Source organism: Platalea leucorodia (assembly GCF_965183815.1).
Source record: "Platalea leucorodia genome assembly, chromosome: 1".
Lineage (NCBI taxonomy): Eukaryota > Metazoa > Chordata > Aves > Pelecaniformes > Threskiornithidae > Platalea > Platalea leucorodia.
This window is the reverse complement of record NC_138823.1, coordinates 60,007,024-60,027,507: the sequence shown is the minus strand read 5'-3', so window position 1 is coordinate 60,027,507 and position 20,484 is coordinate 60,007,024.

Below are 20,484 nucleotides of genomic sequence, written 5' to 3'. Positions count from 1 at the left end.
CTTTTTTTTTTTTTTTTTTTTCAGAAAAAATGTTAAGCTGAAGATTATTATTTCAGCAAATAGCTTCAAAGTTTTCTGAATCCTGGGTTTAGACAGATTTCCTTTACAAGATTTCGTGACACGTCTAAAATCAAGTTTGGCTGCTGAATTAGAAAAATGGTAACTCCCATAGCAAATAAATTACCTGTTGGAATTCTGCTGTGCCTCAATAAGAAGTAAAGGCAAATCTGCAAAAAGGAAAATTACCTAAGTTGCTTTCTTTTCTGCAGCTTTTCTCAGTAAGGTTAAAATTAAACACATACTGCAATACAATAAGAAGTCATATTTGATCACTACTAACTTGTGCTTCAAGGTTTTCTGTAGCTCCAGTTGAGAGTTTTTATATATATGGAAGGGCTGGGGTTTTTTTTAATTCTAGCATCTCTTCAAAATTACAACTGAGATTTTCTGTCGCAAGTCTCCTAGCAGGGAATCCAAGCTACTCCGTTTTTGTTTCAATCGGTGGGGATACAATAGTTTATGAGACAAGAAACAATAGTTGGGACTTGGTGGAGGAGGGCACATTAAGAAAGTTCTGTTACTGAAGTAACTGGATACTCAATACCATGACCAAAAAGTCATTGTTTTTTTCTGTTGTACACTTATTGATTGTATAATATAAGTTAATGTTTTTCATTCTGTTTCCAAATTAAAACTTGTTTGAAGCATTGATACATTAGGAATAATATTCCTCACTTTCATGCCTTAAAAAAGTGCTTTCGCTATTCTGCTTGTTTCCTTTGTTTATATAAAGGAGGTATTTTGTACTTTCAGTGTCTATTCTCTCCTGAAAATGGAAATTTTGGAGTTGTCCTCGTAAAAACATCTAAAACTAATATAGGATTTTTTTTATTATTATTTTCTAGCTTCAAGTGTAATTAGCAAGTGATCTGCATGAACACATACTTCCTTTGCTCTAAAATTCATTAATAATGCAGTCACATATTCTGCAAGGTTATACATGGGACTTGCAAAATGTAGTATCATGGGTTTTATTTAACAAATGAAAACAGAGGGGGGTTACAGTTCAAATAAAGTTAGAATAATACTAATATGATCAGCATTTGTTTCAATGTACTCTTTTTCAAGGAAGGGGGAAGCAGAAAGGACAATGTAAAGAGGAGCAGAATAGAGTTGAGGAAGAACAAAATAGGCAATTTTTTTAAAAAAAAGTACAGGTTTTGAGAGCAAAAGGAAGTGGGGAAAATTAGGTGGAAAAATATGAAAACAGAGAATGAAGAAGAGTTATGCAACATAGGGGAAAAATATGTGAGAAGGAGGAAAGGAAATGGGAAAGGCAAAAAGAAAGAGACGGGGGAATTGTCTAAAATAAGACTAGAATGGTAGAAGAGGTGAATGGAGCATTGGTATGAAAAAGGACTATCAAAAACATCAGGAAAAAGAGATCTTTTACTTCTAAACTATATAAAATCATACACTATATAAAATCATACCTTTTTTTTTTTTTCAGTCAAAATTCCCTATAATTAACAAAATCCTGCTTTTTTTTTTTTCCAACTGACTTTCTTTTTCCATTTCCCAGGAGTCACTTATGAGTACTGCCATGGTTCATCTAATTAAGCATGTTAGTCACTGAGGACAGTAATATGTGTTAGAAGGTAACATAATATTCCCTTCCCTTTACTAAAAAGCAAAAAGAAAATAATCTATCCTGTATTACAGGCTACAAAATAGGAGATATAAGTCCATACTGTTTCACACAGGAGTCATTCAAGATCTAAAATTCAAATTCACAAGTCCACATCCCAGGGCTGACCTGTGGCAGGATTTTACTTTAGCTCTCCTATTAGAGAATAGAAATAAGAGTACAATTTGAAACTCAGCATCCAAGGGCATTTAGGAGAGATGGATTTGTTTGAATTATTTTCTACCGTTAGCCAACTTTGTCTTTGAAGAGACAGAATTTCTTCAAACTTCAAAAATTAAAAAAAAATCAAATTCAGAATTTGAATGCAAGGGTGAAATCTGAGATGTAAAAAGTAGAGTATTACCAGTACTATTGTATCATCACTAAGCAGTCTGTGGTTGGACATCTCATTTTTTAAGTATTGCAAATCTTTGTTTAGAACAACAGTGACCAATGTTCTCTAATTACTTAAATGCCTATTTATATTTTAGTACCTTCTACAAACACTTGTCACCGATGCAAGATTTTTTGGTGCCTTCTTTTCCTGTGCTTTTGTAGTATGAATGATAATTTACACATATTGGTGAAGTTAGGAGGAATAAAATACCTGGGCAAAAACATTGAGACTATGAATCACACATATTAACAACAGAATTGATTAACTCAGTCAAGAGTTCTCTGTAGACATCTTTTCTTTCACCAGGTGCAGTATACTGTCTGAACAACTGGTGAACACTGACAGCTCTATAGAGTAACCAGGGCACTCCCTGCATTACATAGCAAATTCCCTCAAAGACTGGCAGAGAGAATTATCTGAGGTAAGTTCATCAAAATGCTTTGCATGCATTCTAGATGCCATAAGCCATCATACTGTTAGGTAATTTGTTCTTCACATGTTCCTCTTTGACAACAGAAGCTGAAGAAAAGGACATTGTTTGGCACCACAAGATTTCTCTAACGAGCAAAGATCTATGGATTGTACTCATGCACTAATCGAAGATGCATAATTAACAATGAGAATATGGAAATAAGTATCACTACCACTACAAAAGGATTTGAGCAATTTTTGGAGTCAACATGATAAACATTTTGTTAACCACTTAAAGCCTTGCAACATGTTCACTTGTGTTAATAATTATTGATAGATTTAGTTGTGATCACCAGCTAAGGATATACAATGAGCAGTTTTGGAATTCCTTTTTGGGTACATATGATCCTAAGAAGTGATTGTGGACCAAAGTGAAACCAAGGTTATTATTTCTAAAGATACTAAACTTTGCAATTTACAATACCCTTTTATGCCTGCAAGTAAATAAATAAAATAAACTACACTGTCTAGGACTTTGTAAATACATTTGAATTAACTATCAATTAAATATAGGATATATTGTGTTGTTCTTACACTGAAGAGTGAATTCCTCTTTGTGTAGTGGTTTACTAGTGGGCAGCTTCAACTGAAAATTTAAAACTCAGAAATGAAGTAGTTTGCTAAAGTCTCTTACAATCTTCATGTCTGCTGTTAGTACATAACACAAGAATACCTTTCTGTGATGAAAGTGTTTTAGCAAACTTGTTCCTGAGCTGAAGCACTATTAAAAATGTGCAAAAATGACTGCCAGGTTTCCAGTAAAGTAAAATACTATTGAATTCTGTTTTAGCTGTCTTTTATTAAATAAATAAATAAATATTTTTCACTAATAAAGAATAGTGCAGCATAGACTAGAGATCATATGGCTATATGACTATACAAATAACACAGATGAACAAATGACCAATCAAATGCATAACCAAAAAAAAAAAAAAAAAAAGAACTGCTTTACAGTCAGTCACAACATTTAATAACAAGACTCTGCTAAATTTAGCTAAGTAACTAAGTGTGATCTCTAAGAAGCAACCAAAATGCACTTCAATAAATGCCAACAGAGTGATAAAGAAATAGAGGTTCTTAAACTATGTGTGCAGGAAATGAAATTTGGGGATTAAAGTAAGGACTTCACTGACTTGAAAGGATGTTTTATTCAGGAGGTGAAGAAATAAGGGTTAAGTTGGAAGAGCATTTTGAAGACTAGGTGAGGTGTAAAAATTTTACTACCTCAAGAATTTCTTAGTGAACTACTACTAGATCATGAAGGATTCAATTATAGAGAAGGCTGAGAAATGCTATGACTCAAAGTTTTATGTATCTGTACTCAAAACAAGATAAAAACATTTTATGAAGAGGCTCTATATGAATAATTATTACAGAAAAGAGTAATTCCAATTATTATCACAGAAAAAAAAAATAAAAAGATGGAAACAGCATAAAAAGAACTGATTAGCAAAGAAGACATCTTCAGAAGCCTCCCTCAACAAGAAAAGAATATGTGTAAGACTGAGTGAAAGAAAGCTACAGAAGCAAGTAAAAAAAAAAAAGTTGAGACATAAATTAAAAAAAAAAAAAAAAAGAAAAGAAAAGAATAAACAGGACCACAATGAAAATGGAGTCAAATAAAGGATTAAAAATACTTAGATTAGAGATAATCTGGATATAATTCAAAGAACCAGAAACAAATAATAACTTGTATTCAGGATTCAGAAAGAAACACACAAAAAATGTAAAACTTGTTGTAAGTATCTTACATAAATCTGTCCAGCTGAAGCTGGGGAGGGCAGAGGGTGATTGTACTAAATTTATAAAATGAGAAAAGTAATCCATGGAACCAAAGGCACATTAGTTTAACGTTAATCATATGTAAAGCTTATAAAGAATTTTGAAGAATAGAGCAATTAAAAACACAGATGTAAATGGAAAGTAGAATAAAATGCAACATGGGTTTATCAAAGAGAGGTATTGCTAGATTAATCTAACAAGTTTTCTTTGATAACACAATTAAATATTAAGCTAAGAACTCCAACATTACTCATTTACCTGGACTTAAAGACTCCGCCATATTGGCACAAAACATGTAACAGATCTTGAGAATTCAAAAAATTCATAAGGTCAAGAGGTAACATGAAGAAGAAAAGATACAGGTTGCTATAAAATCCTTGAGAATCTTTCCTGCTTAATATATTTTATTTACGACTATGATGCAAATAAGTAGAATGAGTAGATGAAATCTGTTCAGGGAACAACTACAAGAGGGGTTTTTTTCCAACACAGAAGCAGCCCAGGATATCACTAGGTAAAAGCAATAAGAGGAAATCTTGAAATGCAATAGAATCAAGATTAATTTCAACAGTACAAAACATTCCTGAAGAATAACACAAATTTTAGCCATAAACTAGGAACTAGTCACCTGGAAATGACCAGAGAAGAAAAAGGCACAGGCTTGCCAGCTGAGTATAACGTATATAAAACATTAATGTGATTCAGGCAAGGATAGTCAGATATGTTTGTAAGTTACTGAATTAATTTTCTTAGGGATAGAAAGTAGTTTAGTGTCATTGTGCTTTAATGCTATAGGAGGCTTCATCTGGACTGTTGTGTATAGTACTTATTATCCAAGAGAGATGTTTAAGAAATTTGATTTTACAGAACTGTTAAGCAAAGGGCTGTATTGGCATGAGAACAAAGTACTTGTACACCCATAAAAAGGCCCTGAAGAAAATTAGACTGGGAATTATAAGACTTATAGCGAATTAAGTATTGAGACTGTGGAAAAGTGTCTTGCATTTTCAATAAGGTTGGTAGAACTCTAATATGTAAAGATTAATCTACAAAAGCTTATGAAAAACAAACATATGAGATGATACTTGATCTAAAGAAGAAATGGAACTGACAAATCAAAAGGTCCCTTACAGTCCTATGGTCTCATTTTCTCTACAGTTTCATACCAGGCTCTCCTCCAATTTTTTTGTATTAGTAAGAAAACTTTTACTGGCATGAACTCTGAAACATCATCTTACTTCTATATTTCTTATATCTATTTTATAAACAAAGCTAGTGTGTTGTTTAAGAGTATAACCCTGCACCGTAATTCTATCTGTTTTCCAAGGTATGTTCTAAATTAAAGTTCCCTTTCCTTAAACACTGTATCATTGAATCTGAACCTTCTCTATTAATTCCATCTTTCAATTTCTGCTACATGTCGTTCTCCTTTTACAAAGAGGTTCAGACTTCCCAAGAGTATGGTAAATATGAATAATTTTCCATGTTAAAACCAATCTAATTTAAACTAACTGAATTTTCTGTCTTCCCTTTCATGAGGTATGGAGTATATTTCAAATCTCACTAAGGAAATCAGCAGTTGTTTAGTTCATGACATTTTTAAATTATAATTGTTCTCCATGCTAATTCATTTTCTGAAAATCTTGCTATGTTTATGCACTCTTAAATGTCATGATGAAAATATTAACATCATAGGCATTTTTATTCATTATTTCATGTAAGCATCCACATGGGGATTATTGAATGCAGTGAAACACATCCATTTGTGTCTATTCAAAGTGCTAGCAATGTGTCTTAAATGAATTAAAGAACTCTGATATTGCAGTCTTAACCTGAGTAGTATTATACTTACTTGATTAAATATTCAGAAATTTTATGCTTCAAATTGTATTTAGCATTGTAAACTAAATAGAGCAGTTAAAAATTTTTGAACAGATAATTTCTGAATGCAAGTTAACTGTTGTTCCTCACCAGTGCCACTTTAAAATGAGTCCACTAAATATTGCCTATTCTCAATCAAAAGTAAATTTTATTCTATTTTTGCTCACTAATTCCTGACCCATGCCTGTGTTTCCACTATTCTGATTACATTAAATGTCCCTCATCTAATAAATTAATATTACTTATACAAAATTACCTAAATGTACTTGAGCATAGTGATACTGGTCTGATAACCTTCAGTTACCAGCCATCTAAGATGTTCTATATTTCCCCTGTCATAGCACAGCAGTCTATGAGAAAATAAAATGAAGTTATTTGTCTTTCAGGAGTTGCAACTCTCAGCCATTGTCTCCTCCAAAACAAATCTCCCAGGGACTGAATAAATATGCCTAGTTAACAAATCATGTTATAGAAATCATTGATTCAAACCTTCTCTTGCATTGGTACAATGTATCATGAAGTCACATTTGTTTGGGTAGCTAAAGCAGACTTAGTGGACAGAAAGCAAGAAGGAGACAACAAAGAAATCCAAGGGACAAACTGCATTACTAAAGGCATAAACTTGCTGTGGAAAGGAGAGAGCTGCTCAAGGGGGACAGCCCTAGTAGAATTCCAGGCTCACAACCCACAACACTGATTAAGTTAATGATATTGACAACATCTGAATGCCAAATCAGATCACAAGCAGACAGACGGCATTTTCCAGATTTAAGAACAAAAAATTTTAATGAGATTCTGATTAATTTGTAGTTCTCATCTACAGGGGTGAAAATCATGTTCTTTAATATGTTTGACTGTTGATCATACATGAGACAGCTTATGTGGCTTTACTGCTATTTTTTCCATAGACATGACTGTAATCAGGTTTGTGCCAGACAACAGTCTCATAAAAAACTGTTACACTGTCCCAATGGCTATTATTTACTACTAGCTTTTTTAAGTTAAAAGGAAAGTTTCAGTGACTTCTTATTAACTACGACTAATATAAAATATTAAAAAAAAGTAATGAAGGCCTATGCTAGCTATATTATGAAACTAGAAATCTATTTCTTATTATGAGTTGGGGGTCCTCAATCTGGAAGAACTTATATTCTCTTTGAGAGGATGAAGCAAGCCAGTTGCCTTAAGAAAGGAAAATTTCTCTTCCTTGCTCAATCAATTTTGCTTAAGCATCAGCAAAAAATAGAGTTGTTCATTGTACAATGAATATTTGATAGGCAGTTCTACTTTTACTGAGCCTTAAGTGGAGATGAACTAGTGAGGAAGAAAATTATCAGATTTTACATATCTAAATTGTATCATCAAAGTGCTCCTTTCTGCACAACCCATTTGATCGTAAGTTTGAAAAAAAAGTTAATGAGCTTGAGTACTGTCTAAACCATGTGAACATTAGGGAAAAATCTTAAGTTTATATCCAGAATTTCACAGTAATTTACTATTTTTTTTCCAAAACAAGTACATTGGCAGTAACAACTTTTTTTTTTTAAAAAAAAGACCAAAAATTAATAATAAAACTTAGTTACTATTCAGAGGCTGCCATATTACTATCTAATGCTCTGTTAGGATTTGAGCAAACCAATATACTTCCTTCTGCAACAGATGAAGAACACGAAACTTTTGCATATTCAAATGCATTGTGCTCTCTCAGTGACATAAAACACTTCATGGTTTTTTTTACAGAATTAAAACTCCTGGCTTTGTTAGCACACATGGGGTTTTTTCACTTTTTTTCTATATTAAAATGCCTTTGCAGAATGACAGAAAGATATAGTAAGAATCTTTATATTAACAAGCAGGAACAAAACATATGACATCATATGAAAACAAGTGAATTATCATCCAGAAATATAAAAAATCTGATGTATTCTTTAATTACAATGAGGACATTTTTTTCCAACTTCCTTTCACATGAACTCAAAACGAATAAATATTTATAGTGTCCAGTGCAACCAACTAAAGTAATACTACATATAGATTTTTATCAGGAAAAGGATTATCAATATTCCCTCCCCAGTATATAATTTTATTTAAAAAAAATCAACTCAAATATCTGTCCTTTCTACCTTGAGTTAAATTGTATTTTCCAGTATACATACTTCCAGTATGACTTGGACTCATATTAACCATGTTTCTGCTCTGTTTTGAATGTATGATGGGGTGAAAACTTAAATGAAGTCTGAGAAAATAGTTCATTCTTCTTTAAATATATGTAAGATATTCAAGGATACAATTTTGTTGTTAACAGGAGACTTGTCTGCATATACTCAATGTCATGAAGTAAGAACAATTTCCCTAATATAACTAAATAATTCGCAAAAGAGAAATACATCAGTGGACGAGGGAAGAACTATGAATGTCATCTATCTGGACTTCCATAAGGCCTCTGACACAGTCCCCCACAATATCCTTCTCTCTAAATTGGAAGGATATGGATTTGATGAGCGGACTGTTAGGTGGGTAGCTAATTGGCTGGATGGTTGCATCCAGAAGGTAGTGGTCAAAGGCTTGATGCCCAGATGGAGATCAGTAACAAGTGGTGTCCCTCAGGGGTCCATACTGAGGCCAGTGCTGTTCAATATCTTCATCAATGACTTATAGACAGCGGGATTGAGTGCACCCTCAACAAGTTTGCAGATGACACCAAGCTGAGCGGTGCAGTTGACATGCCTGAGGGACGGGATGCCATCCAGAGAGACCTGGACAAGCTGGAGAAATGGGCCAGTGTGAACCTCATGAGGTTCAACAAGCACAAGTGCAAGGTCCTGCACTTGGGTCGGGGCAGTCCCTGGTATCAGTACCGGCTGGGGGATGAAGGGATTGAGATTAGCCCTGAGGAGAAGGACTTGGGGGTACCGGTGGATGAAAAGCTGGACATGAGCCAGCAATGTGCTCTCACAGCCCAGAAAGCCAACCGTATTCTGGGCTGCATCAAAAGAAGCGTGGCCAGCAGGTCGAGGGAGGTGATTCTGCCCCTCTACTCTGCTCTGGTGAGACCCCACCTGGAGTGCTGTGTCCAGCTCTGGAGTCCTCAGCACACGAAGGATATGGACCTGTTGGAGCGGGTCGAGAGGAGGGCCACAAAAGTGATCACAGGGATGGAATGCCTCTGCTATGAGGAAAGGCTGAGAGAGTTGGGGTTGTTCAGCCTGGAGAAGAGAAGGCTGTGGGGAGACCTTATCGCGGCCTTTCAATACTTAAAGGGGGCCTATAAGAAAGATGGGGATAGTCGTCTTAGCAAGGCCTGTTTTGATAGGACAAGGGGTAATGGTTTTAAACTAAAGGAGGGTAGATTTAGACTAAACACAAGGACGAAATTTTTCATGATGAGGGTGGTGAAACACTGGAACGGGTTGCCCAGAGAGGTGGTAGATGCCCCATCCTTGGAAACATTCAAGGACAGGCTGGATGGGGCTCTGAGCAACCTGATCTAGCTGAAGATGTCCCTGCCAATTGCAGGGGGGATGGACTAGATGACCTTTAAAGGTCCCTTCCATCCTAAAGCATTCTATGATTCTATGATATGTGAATGAATCTCTGGATCATGCAAAAGCAGGGAAAAGATCATGGAGAGATCATAGCAACATCAACAGCAACATATGGGGACTAACAATATAATCTAGCTACCACAAATGATGGCTCAGGATAATGTTACCTTCCAGATGGAGGTTACCTCTGCTCAGCTATGATGGGGTAATTAAAAATGTTCCTGTTTATTAATGAATAAGGCCTTCTTGACAGTGTTTTCAAATATATTTTGTATCTGAAAAGTGTTAATACAATTGAGGACTATTTGAGAATTTTAATGAGTTCTACTGCCAACCATTAATCTAATATTGGGTTATGTAGAAACATTTTTTTACATTGCAATAGAGTAGAAATGTATATTTCTACCCAGCTACAGGGTTCAGCATGAAAGTTTAAAACGGACAAGACAATAGATTCCACCTTAAAAATTCCTTAAACTTTTCTAATATATTGCCAGATATTTGTTTAACGTTTTGTGAGGCTTTTTTTGCTCAAATCCAAATGACTAGGAATGATAACAATGGTACTTGTTAAAACTTTTCAGACTTACTATTTTTCCACTGAAACTAATCATGTTGTTAAACTTATATTTTCCACACAAAGCTTGTTTTAATAAAACTATATATTTATATTTTTAATACTATTTAGTTGACAATTTTATTTTAAGTTTTAAACCTTCAATTTCAAAGTTTGTAAATAAACTACTGCTATTAATACAAATCGGAATATAATAAAAAAAATTTCAACAATGTTGAAATCAGTAAAATGTTTTTAAATTAGAATTATTGAATCTGAATTTGAATTATTTGAATACGAATTTTTGTTTTCTATTATGGACCCACACAGCAACACAAAATAATCATCAAAACTACAAACAAATTGAAGGGGTAGCAAAAAGGACTTTCCAAGAGCAACTGTGTACACTCTGACAAATTTGCCATGGTATTCAAGTTCTTACACTTTCTTTTATAAAACAATAGACACATTTTATCTTATTTTTGTTAGCTATCAACGTATTTTGTCATGAAACATATGACCACAAGTGACAGAGTATCCACGGCCAAACATAATAATAAACAGCTCTATAGCAGTCATTAATCTACACTGATTTATAAGAAACAGTACAGTCCCTCTCACATCATAAGCCACACATCATTTTCACACCTTGCTGAACACTCAAACACCTTAGCATAGACAACAGAATCATGCTATAGAAAGAGCAAAATACGTCAGGAATACATTAAAGACATTTTTTTCATTTGTTTGGAGCTATTACTTAAATTATTTCAATTCTTTTGGGAAGAAATAAATAATACAGATGGAAGAGAACACTACCAACACTACTTATTTATTCCATCCGGGAAAAATTCTTACTGATCCCAAATCAAGTTTTGTTCCAGTTGAGTAAGAAAAATGCAGAAATGAAAGGCCCCAAAGATTTTTAATGTAATGTAACTTGGATCCCTGGTGTCCCACTTTAGGTATGAAGAAGCTACCATTTTTCAGGGTAAATGAAAACAAGAAATAGAAAGAGAGGATAGTTTTGAGGGAGAAAAATTCCTAAATGTTGTCTCAAATGCAAACAGTTGAAGCCCTGAAGCACTCTAAAGAAATTCCATGCATACAACATAACTGTTTTCCTGTTCTGTAAGTAACTCTAAAAATTTATTCAGTTTTAAAATGTGGTATTGTAGTTTGCAATTTTCCCCCTTGAAGAACAAGTTTGATATTCCTCCTTGATGGTGTTTTAACATTGCTTAAATAGAAAAATCACTTGTATAAAATTCATTCTTTCTTATTTCTTATAGGAAAGGAATGTTGGTTGTCTTCTAATACGTATTTGAGGTGTTGAAAGCCATGGATATATAGTTGGTAACATGCAGGTAACAGTCTTAATGTAATTAAATATATAAAAAAGTAATGGCTTTATACCAGCTAGCTTCACATTTCATGACTGCAGATGGCTTCATTACTTATGAATGCCATGGGCATTAAATATCACTTGGAGCCAGAAATTTGTTTAAACATTTTAATATGTTTTTGAACACAGCATTTTAACAATAGCTTTTTTTATAGTGAAACATCTGCAGTCATTTCAAAGACATTCAAGAGGTTGGTGTGTCCAGGCAGAATTATTAAAATGGAGAAGGATGGAACAGACTTTCTGTAATGCAGATTTAGCTTGTCATGGGAAGCAATGTCACAGCGCTCTCTCCGTTACAGAACTAATACTCTGTGCACATATACCTAAAGTATCATACCATTTTGACTGGTATCACTGCAATTGTGAAACGCAGTCCTCTGATGCATGGACACCTGTATGAATGTAAGGAAGCGAGACTTCAGTGGATATAGGATCATAGCAGAATAACAAACTTGAAGATCAACGCCATCAATAAAATTGAGATGTTATTTTTATTTCAAAGTATTTAGTTTAACTTGGTCTACCTTGACTTTACACAAGTTTAAAAAATTTCATATTTATCCCCTATTTAATAATGTAACTTATAGAGTTGTTTTTCTTCAACATCCCACTTTAGGACACCCTTGTAGCAATCAGTAAATTTGCATAAGAGTCCATTTTGATTTTGTAAACCCATTACAGGAAACATTCCTTCTTTATATTCTCGTCTTTCATATTTCTTCATGCATAGCAAAGTGCCACACTGCACTGAAAGGTAATAGGTAAACTACAATTGTATTTCAGAATATAATTTTTGGCAACAAATGTTTCTTAGAGCTATATTTCATCATGCTGTTAAATATATCTGTATAAAATCTCTGGAAAACACTTATGAGCAAAGCTGATTAAGAACTTAATTTTCCAAATGTCGGAATTAAATGTAAAAATGAAAACTGGTAGACAGTATGTTTCTTTTTATGGCATTCCTGAGTATAAAACCAGTATGTCACATGTAGGTGCTGTCATAATCTTGCCACATCTCTGAGCAAGATGTATTGTAAACAGCAAACATAACAAGCAGATATTAGAAACAGTATCTGCATTTTGTTGAAGGATATGAAGGCAGTCTGCTACAGGGCTACATAAGTGGTACTTTTCAAGCCTATTACATTAAATACAAAAAGTAATGTGGTCACTAGAAAAAGTGAGTAGTATCAACTACTAAATATTATCCCATTTATTCAGGCTAGTAATTGATTGCCAGAACTATGATAATTGCCAGACATATGTTAGCAAATGTTGACTTTATTAATAGTAACTATTAAAAAAACAAACAAACAAACAAAATCCTTATCCTGTACTGTCCTTCACTTTGTGTAATAATGCTATCAGTACAAAGTGAGTATAAAGCCAGTGTAAAATGCTACTAAAACAGAAAGTTAGTGTTTTATGTTCACCTTTCAATTTTTTGTCATAATGCAACACAAAGGTCGCAAGATAAAATATAAAGATGAATCAAAACAAAATACTGGAGGACTGGAACACCTCTCCTATGAAGAAAGGCTGAGAGAGTCGATGTTCTTCAGCCTAGAGAAGGCTCTGGGGATACCTTATAGCAACCTTTCAATATATAAAGGGGGGTTATAAGAAAGATGGAGAAAGACTTTTTACCAGGGCCTGTAGTGACAAGACAAGGGGCAATGGTTTTAAAATAACTGAGGGTAAATTTAGATTGGACATAAGGAAGAAATTTTTACGATAAGGGTGATGAGATACTGGAACAGGTTGTCCAGAGAAGTTGTGGATGCCCCATTATTGGAAGCGTTCAAGGTCAGGCTGAACGGGTCTTTGAGCAACCTGATCTAGTTGAAGATGTCTCTGCCCATGGCAGGGGAGGGTGAACTAGATGATCTTTAAAGGTCTCTTCCAATTCAAACCATTCTGTGATTCTATGAAATGTTAGTATGTTCTTTGTGATCCATCAAGTTAAATTAAGTCATGGCAGATATAGCAGGAAACAAACTAAGCAAATATAGCAACTAGTGCTAAAAATTTATTACATGTTATTGTTCATTATCACATAAATATGAGGGTTTCTCAGTTCTTTGTCCTTGTCATCAGCACGTTCCTAATCAGTTAATACAGTTAATTCACCACTAATTAAAAACTCTTTGATGTAAGTGCCAATATCAGTGGAACAATTTAATTTCTTTCTGTGTTGTTTTTAATTTTGCTAATCCATCTGACACTACCAGACATATAAAAGACTGTAGGATAATAATGGTTTTATGACATCTTGAAAAAGCCGAGTATATTAACATTTTTTTTCTGGACAGCAATGAAAGCCTGAATCACCCAGTCAAACCAGAGCGGCTAAAGGCATCAGACAGATAACAAAGAATGGGATACTTAGAACCCCTGGGACACCTCAAAACATGTTGGACATAGCACAGAAAGGCAAAAATACAAACTCTCAGTATATGCCAAGATTTAAATGACTCTGAATCGCTGCCTGAGAAAAATCACCTCCACTGACAATCTCTAAACTGGTCTGGGAATCCTGCTGTTGAATAGCTGGAAAAGATCGAACTTGAAAATATGTAGTTGTTTACTGAGGATTGCATTAGGTGATTTCAGTTCTTTCAAATAATTATTTTCTTCAGGATTGCCCAAAAATAAGGTACTATATACAAGTCAGATGATTAAAACACTTTGACAGTCCAAATAAAATCAGCAAAGTAAAATAAAGTGTACCTTCAAAAACCATAGTGAATTAAAAAAGTTAACCACATGTTTAAATTTGTTCCATAATATTGTTAGTGTGAAATATCTTAACTAAACATTTTGTTACCTATCAAAGGTGTCAGTGAAATTATAAGTTGAAATAGTAATAACATGACAGGGCAAGTTTTTTTGATACATCATTTTTCTTTTCAAGTATAAGAAAAGTGACAGTTAAACAAGTTAAATACTTTTGAACTGTGGGAGCAAAGGGAAGAATAAACTGTGGATGCTAAACAAAAGGTAACATGATATTATAGTCTTTGTAAAGAATAGGTCTGTGGAGCTAGAGATTATGGGACGTCTTGGACTCTAGATGTCAGTGGTTTTGAAATGATATACTAATTAAAAATGTTCAGTAAAAAGAGGAGAAACAGCAAAAACTGAGTCTATCCACAAAAAAAAAAAAAAAAAAAAAATTCTGTTGTGCATCTACAGATGTACAAATGTAGGGACCTTATGAGAAGAAAGACCTTACACTTCCTCTGTTGTTGACTGTGTTCTATCTCCAGAGCAAAATGATCAAGATTTCTTAGATTTAAAATAAATGTTCTTGGTGGTACACAGAAAAATCCAAATCGGGAGAGCAGGTAAAACTGTATGGTTTGTCTCTTTTTGGTCCTAAATTCTAAGGCTAGCACTGTAGTTAACATGCAGGTAGCTCCAGATAGTTTTACTTTGTTCAGTGAATACAAAGTGGTTGAGAAAAAGGAAAATGACCCATAAAGGAAGGCTCTGTAGAAACAAATCTGTGAAAACATAAAAAGGTTCTGCCTGACTCATAAAGGTCACTTAGTTTCAAGTGCTTTAAATAAATGGATTAGCATAAATGGATTAGTTAGCCAAGTTTTGCACACTACTTTGAAGATATATAGGCATCATGCTTGTTCCTAAATGGCCTGCATAAGTCATGCAGAAAATATTTTTCTCTGGGTCAGTTAAGTAATGAGATATGATTCCATTCTTGGGTACCAAATAATTTTGACTTAGCTGTTGTATGAATTATGTGTCCATATGTGCGTAAGTGCACATCTGTGATGATTATATAAATATTATGATTAATTTATTCTTAACATCTTTAGTTATTGCTGTCTTGGTCTGCTAATGCTTTCTAACATAACACTATACAAATATTTAAATTAATAAGCACAACTTTAATAATTGTAAGATTCATTTTTATGATGCTTTCAATTAGCATGAATCAACTGGTTAGTTGTAAATGTCCAACTCCTTGCACATAGTGCAATTGTTTTATATTAGTCAAAGATAATGTAATAATGCAATAATGTAATAAAAAAGGGTGAGACACTTCAACAAAATTATAGATATGTCCAGGGAATTAATTTCTGAGTACCTCAGTGTCTTCTGCACAAAAGGAACAAAGTTCCTAAGTTAGTAAGACTGAGACCAAAGGAGCATTTACTACCTTGTGTCTTGTGATTTCCATTTGGTAAGCATTCCAAAACTGAATTCAGTTCTTAATTTTCTTAGAAGAGGTTCTTACAAACTTTTTTCAGCTTATTTGATCCTTCCCTGTAGCAAAGCTTTCCAATAGCAAGAACATATTTAGTAGACAATCTTTAAGCAATGCATTTTCTGTGTACCCAATTTTCATTTTGTGTTTTGTATGCCATTGACTTTGACCTTGTAACTAGTGATAATAAATGCCACAGTCCTCTTTGACTGCATCATGTTGTAGGACATACTCTCTGAGAGCATCTCTCAGAAGCACATTACCAGTGCATTATGTGCCATACTCTTATGCCTTTATTAGCCATGACAGAAAAGGGAGTGAAATCGGACCCTGGAGAATAGTTAAACCATTGTCTTATGCCAAGACAAGCCAGAGAGATTGTACTAGTGAGCTGACACCTTGCATGTCCATAGAGCTTCAGGGCTCATGCTGAAGGGACAAGGGATCTAGGAGAAAATAATGTGACACTGCAAGAATGCAAATGCTGTTACATCAGTGACAATGGTTTGAAGGTTTACAAGTTATACCTTCATTCTGATGCCTGAATTGAATCCACTCCTGCGTAATACCCTTGTAGGGTTTTTTTTTAATCATATATTATTAGCGTGCCTCATTCTGATGATATGTTACAACGATAAATCATCAGTGTGCTGCTGCTCTGATGAGCTGTTGCTTCAGCATGCCATTGAATCTGTCATGCAAATGATGTATTAATAAGACATCCTGATGGCATGTTCTGCAAAAAATGACACTGCCCAGAAAACAAAGGGTTTAGGAGTGTATTCAGTAAGATTGCAAGATAAAAATGCAGTCAGCATACAGCACGCTAGGAGCTGGTTTCCCAGCTACACTATATAGTCTTATTTTTCCAAACTATTTCCGGCATTATGCTTTTGCAAGCCTAATTTGCAAGGAAGAGGCAGGGAAAAACACTTTTGAAAAGTAATATTTTAGTTGAGATAAGATAACCAGTATAAAAACAGCTGCTTCCTTTTTATCAAGCAAGAGGTTTTAACTTCACTGTACAAAGAACAGGGTAGAAGAGAAAGTATACAAACACATGAATTTAGTTCTATGATGCAGCTAAATGAAGGAGTAGAAAGCTACTTTGATAGATATGAATCTTACATATATATTTAACTTTGTCCATAAGTAATAACCACAAAATCAAATCTGTTACTGTGACCTTAATATTATGTCCATGATATAAGTAATGTCATAAGAAATCTTATGAAAATGATCACAACTCCACCCCAGTCCTTTATTTTAATCTAGGTGGAACAGAAGAAAACATTGTAACTAACAGTAAAAGAAATCTGTGATCTTTGTAGGCGCTTTGTTAAGTATTAAATTACAATGACAGATTGAAGGCCATAGAATTTTCCCATTTTAAACATCTCTCTTTTTTTTACTTGAAAAAAATAAAACTTTGAATTTCAGATACCTTTGAGTTCTAAATATTTTGGAATACTTTCCAACAGACCATACTAGTAGAATCATACTTCTATAGCAGTAAAACTTAGTTTAAAGAAATCATAAATATTCCTTCAAAATTCTTGAAACTTAAATTAAATTTGTATCATTTTAATCTGATTTGGGAAAGTACAGTGTAGAAATTTTAACTAACCAAAGTTGTGTGAAAGAATATTTCAGTAGCCTTTAGATTTTGCAATTCACAGAGTTTTCCAGCAGACAATAAAAAAATATTAACTTACATTGGACACAAATCTGGTATTTTGCCAAAAAAATATTGAGTATTACGTAGGTGTATTATATTATCGGTAAGAAGCACCTATTTTGAATTACACATAATACAAGATCTGAAAAATGGTAAGAATTGTTCATACCATAGTTATATAGCTAATGGTGCCAGAATGGTGCTATGTATCACGACTGACGCAGCTTCCCAGACAGAGCTCCGGTGGGAACACGCTGCCACCCAGGTGTCAGGCTGCAGGGTGTGCCCTGCTCTTATGCCAGTATCGGATGGCGGCAGTGAGCACGCCTGTGGGAGGTGCGCCCAAGTAGAAGATCTTCTCCGCTTAGTGACAAAGCTCTGGGAGGAGGTGAGTATCAGGGAATCCAAGAGAGAGAGACTACTGGAATTGCACCTGCCTTCCCCAGGACAGACCCAACGGGCAGACAGGACCCATGATACAGAGGATTTGCTATCCTCTCTCCGCCTGGCTGAGCACAGTGACTTAAGGGATAGGGGGCAATGGCGACAAGTTCCTGCCCAGCGCAGTAGGCACATCTCTTCTGTGACTGCCCCACCTTCCCAGGTGCCCTTGCATAACAGGTATGAGGCTCTGCAAGTGCAACTGAGTAATAACAAGGACAATGGTTCAACTAGCTCAGAGGTGTCACCGAGGTTAAGTCAGGCTACGCCCTACGTCAAAACTGCTTCCATAAAGAAAAAAAGACACATCATTGTCATAGGAGACTCTCTCCTGAAGGAAAACAGAAGGCTCAATATGAAGACCAGACCCACTTCTTCGGGAAGTCTGATGCCTCCCTGGGGCCTGGGTTAAAGATGTGAAGAGAATGCTTCCTACCCTGGTACGGCCCTCAGATAACTGTCCATTATTGATTTTTTGGTAGGCAGCAATGAAGTTGCAACAAGAAGTCTGAGGGTAGTCAAGAGAGACTTCAGGTCCTTGGGATGACTGGTTAAGGGATCAGGAGCACAAGTAGCGTTCTCCTCTATCCTTCCAGTTGCAGGGAATGATGATGGCAGACACAGGAAGAGCCAGCAGATCAATACCTGGCTCTGAGCCTGGTGTCACCGGCAGAATTTTGGGTTTTTTGATCATGGGTCAGTCTATACAACACCAGGCCTGCTGGCAACAGACAGGGTACACCTGTCTCAAAGTGGGAGAAGGATCTTTGCACAGGAGCTAGCAGGGCTCATTGAAAGAGTGTTAAACTAGATTTAAAGGGGGAAAGGGATAAAAACAGGCCTGCTAGAGATAAGTCTGGGGGTGACACACCAATGTTTGCGGGATGCTGTGCTAGTGAGGTCCTTCAGTCTGCCATCTCAATGGAGACAGGGGATGGAGATCCATGTAGCAGCAAAAACGCAAGGGTTATGGATGTGTTAGAAACCACAGAAGCACCTGAGAATGGTCACGTAGGAATTAGGGTTTCTTCCTCAAAAAAGACGGCAGGATCAATAGCCCAACTGAAGTGCATCTACACCAATGCACAGAGCATGGGCAACAAACAGGAGGACCTGGAAGCCATTGTGCAGCAGGAAAACTATGACAGTTGCCATCATGGAAACATGGTGGGGTGACTCGCAAAACTGGAGTCCTGCCATGGATGGCTATAAACTCTTCAGAAGGGATAAGCAAGGAAGGACAGGTGGTGGGGTTGCCATGATGTTAGGGACTGTTTTGATTGTCTAGAGTGTGATGATGGTGATGATTGATAGGGTTGAGTGTTTATGGCTAAGAATCAGGGGGAAGGCCAACAAGGCAGATATCATGGTGGCAGTCTGTTACAGACCACCCAACCAGGATGAAGAGGCAGAGGAAATATTCTATAAGCAGCTGGGAGAAGTCTCATGACCGCTAGCCCTTGTTCTCCTGGGGGACTTCAACTTACCAGACAGCCACTGGAAATACAATACAGCAGACAGGAAACAGTCTAGGAGGTTCCTGGAGTGCGTGGAAGATAACTTCCTGACACAGCTGGTGAGGGAGCCAACTAGGGAAGGCTGGACCTGTTGTTTGTGAACAGAGGAGGCCTGGTGGGTGATGTGGTGGTTGGAGGCCGTCTTGAGCATAGGGATCACAAAATAATTTTCGATTCTTAGAGAAGTAAGGAGGCAGGTCAGCAGAACTGCCACCTTGGACTTGCGGAGGGCAGACTTTGGCCTGTTTAGGAGACTGGTTGGCAGAGTCCCTTGGGAAGCAGTCCTGAAAGGCAAACGAGTCCAGGAAGGCTGGACGTTCTTCAAGAAGGAAATCTTAAGGGCACAGGAGCAGGCCATCCCCATGTGCCAAAAGTCAAGCCAGCGGGGAAGAAGACCGGCCTGGCTGAACAGAGAGCTTTGGTTGGAACTCAGGAAAAAAAGGAGAGTTTATGACGTTTATAAGAGGGGGCAGGCAACTCAGGAGGACTACAAGGATGTCGTGAGATTATGCAGGGAGAAAATTAGAAGGGCCAAAGCCCAACTGGAACTTAACCTGACTACTGAGGTAAAAGACAATAAAAAAATGTTTCTATAAATACATTACAAACAAAAGGAGAGCTAAGGAGAATCTCTGTCCTTTGTTGTATGCGGGGGGAAACATACTGACAAAAGATGAGGAAAAGGCTGAGGTACTTAATGCTTTCTTTGCCTCAGTCTTTAAGAGCAAGACCAGTTGTTCTTGGGATAGCCAGCCCCCTGAGCTCGAGGACAGGGACGAGCAGCAGAATGAAACCCCAGTTATCCAAAGGGAAATGGTTAGTAACTTGCTACACCACTTAGACACACACAAGTCTATGGGGCCGAATGGGATCCACCCAAGGGTACT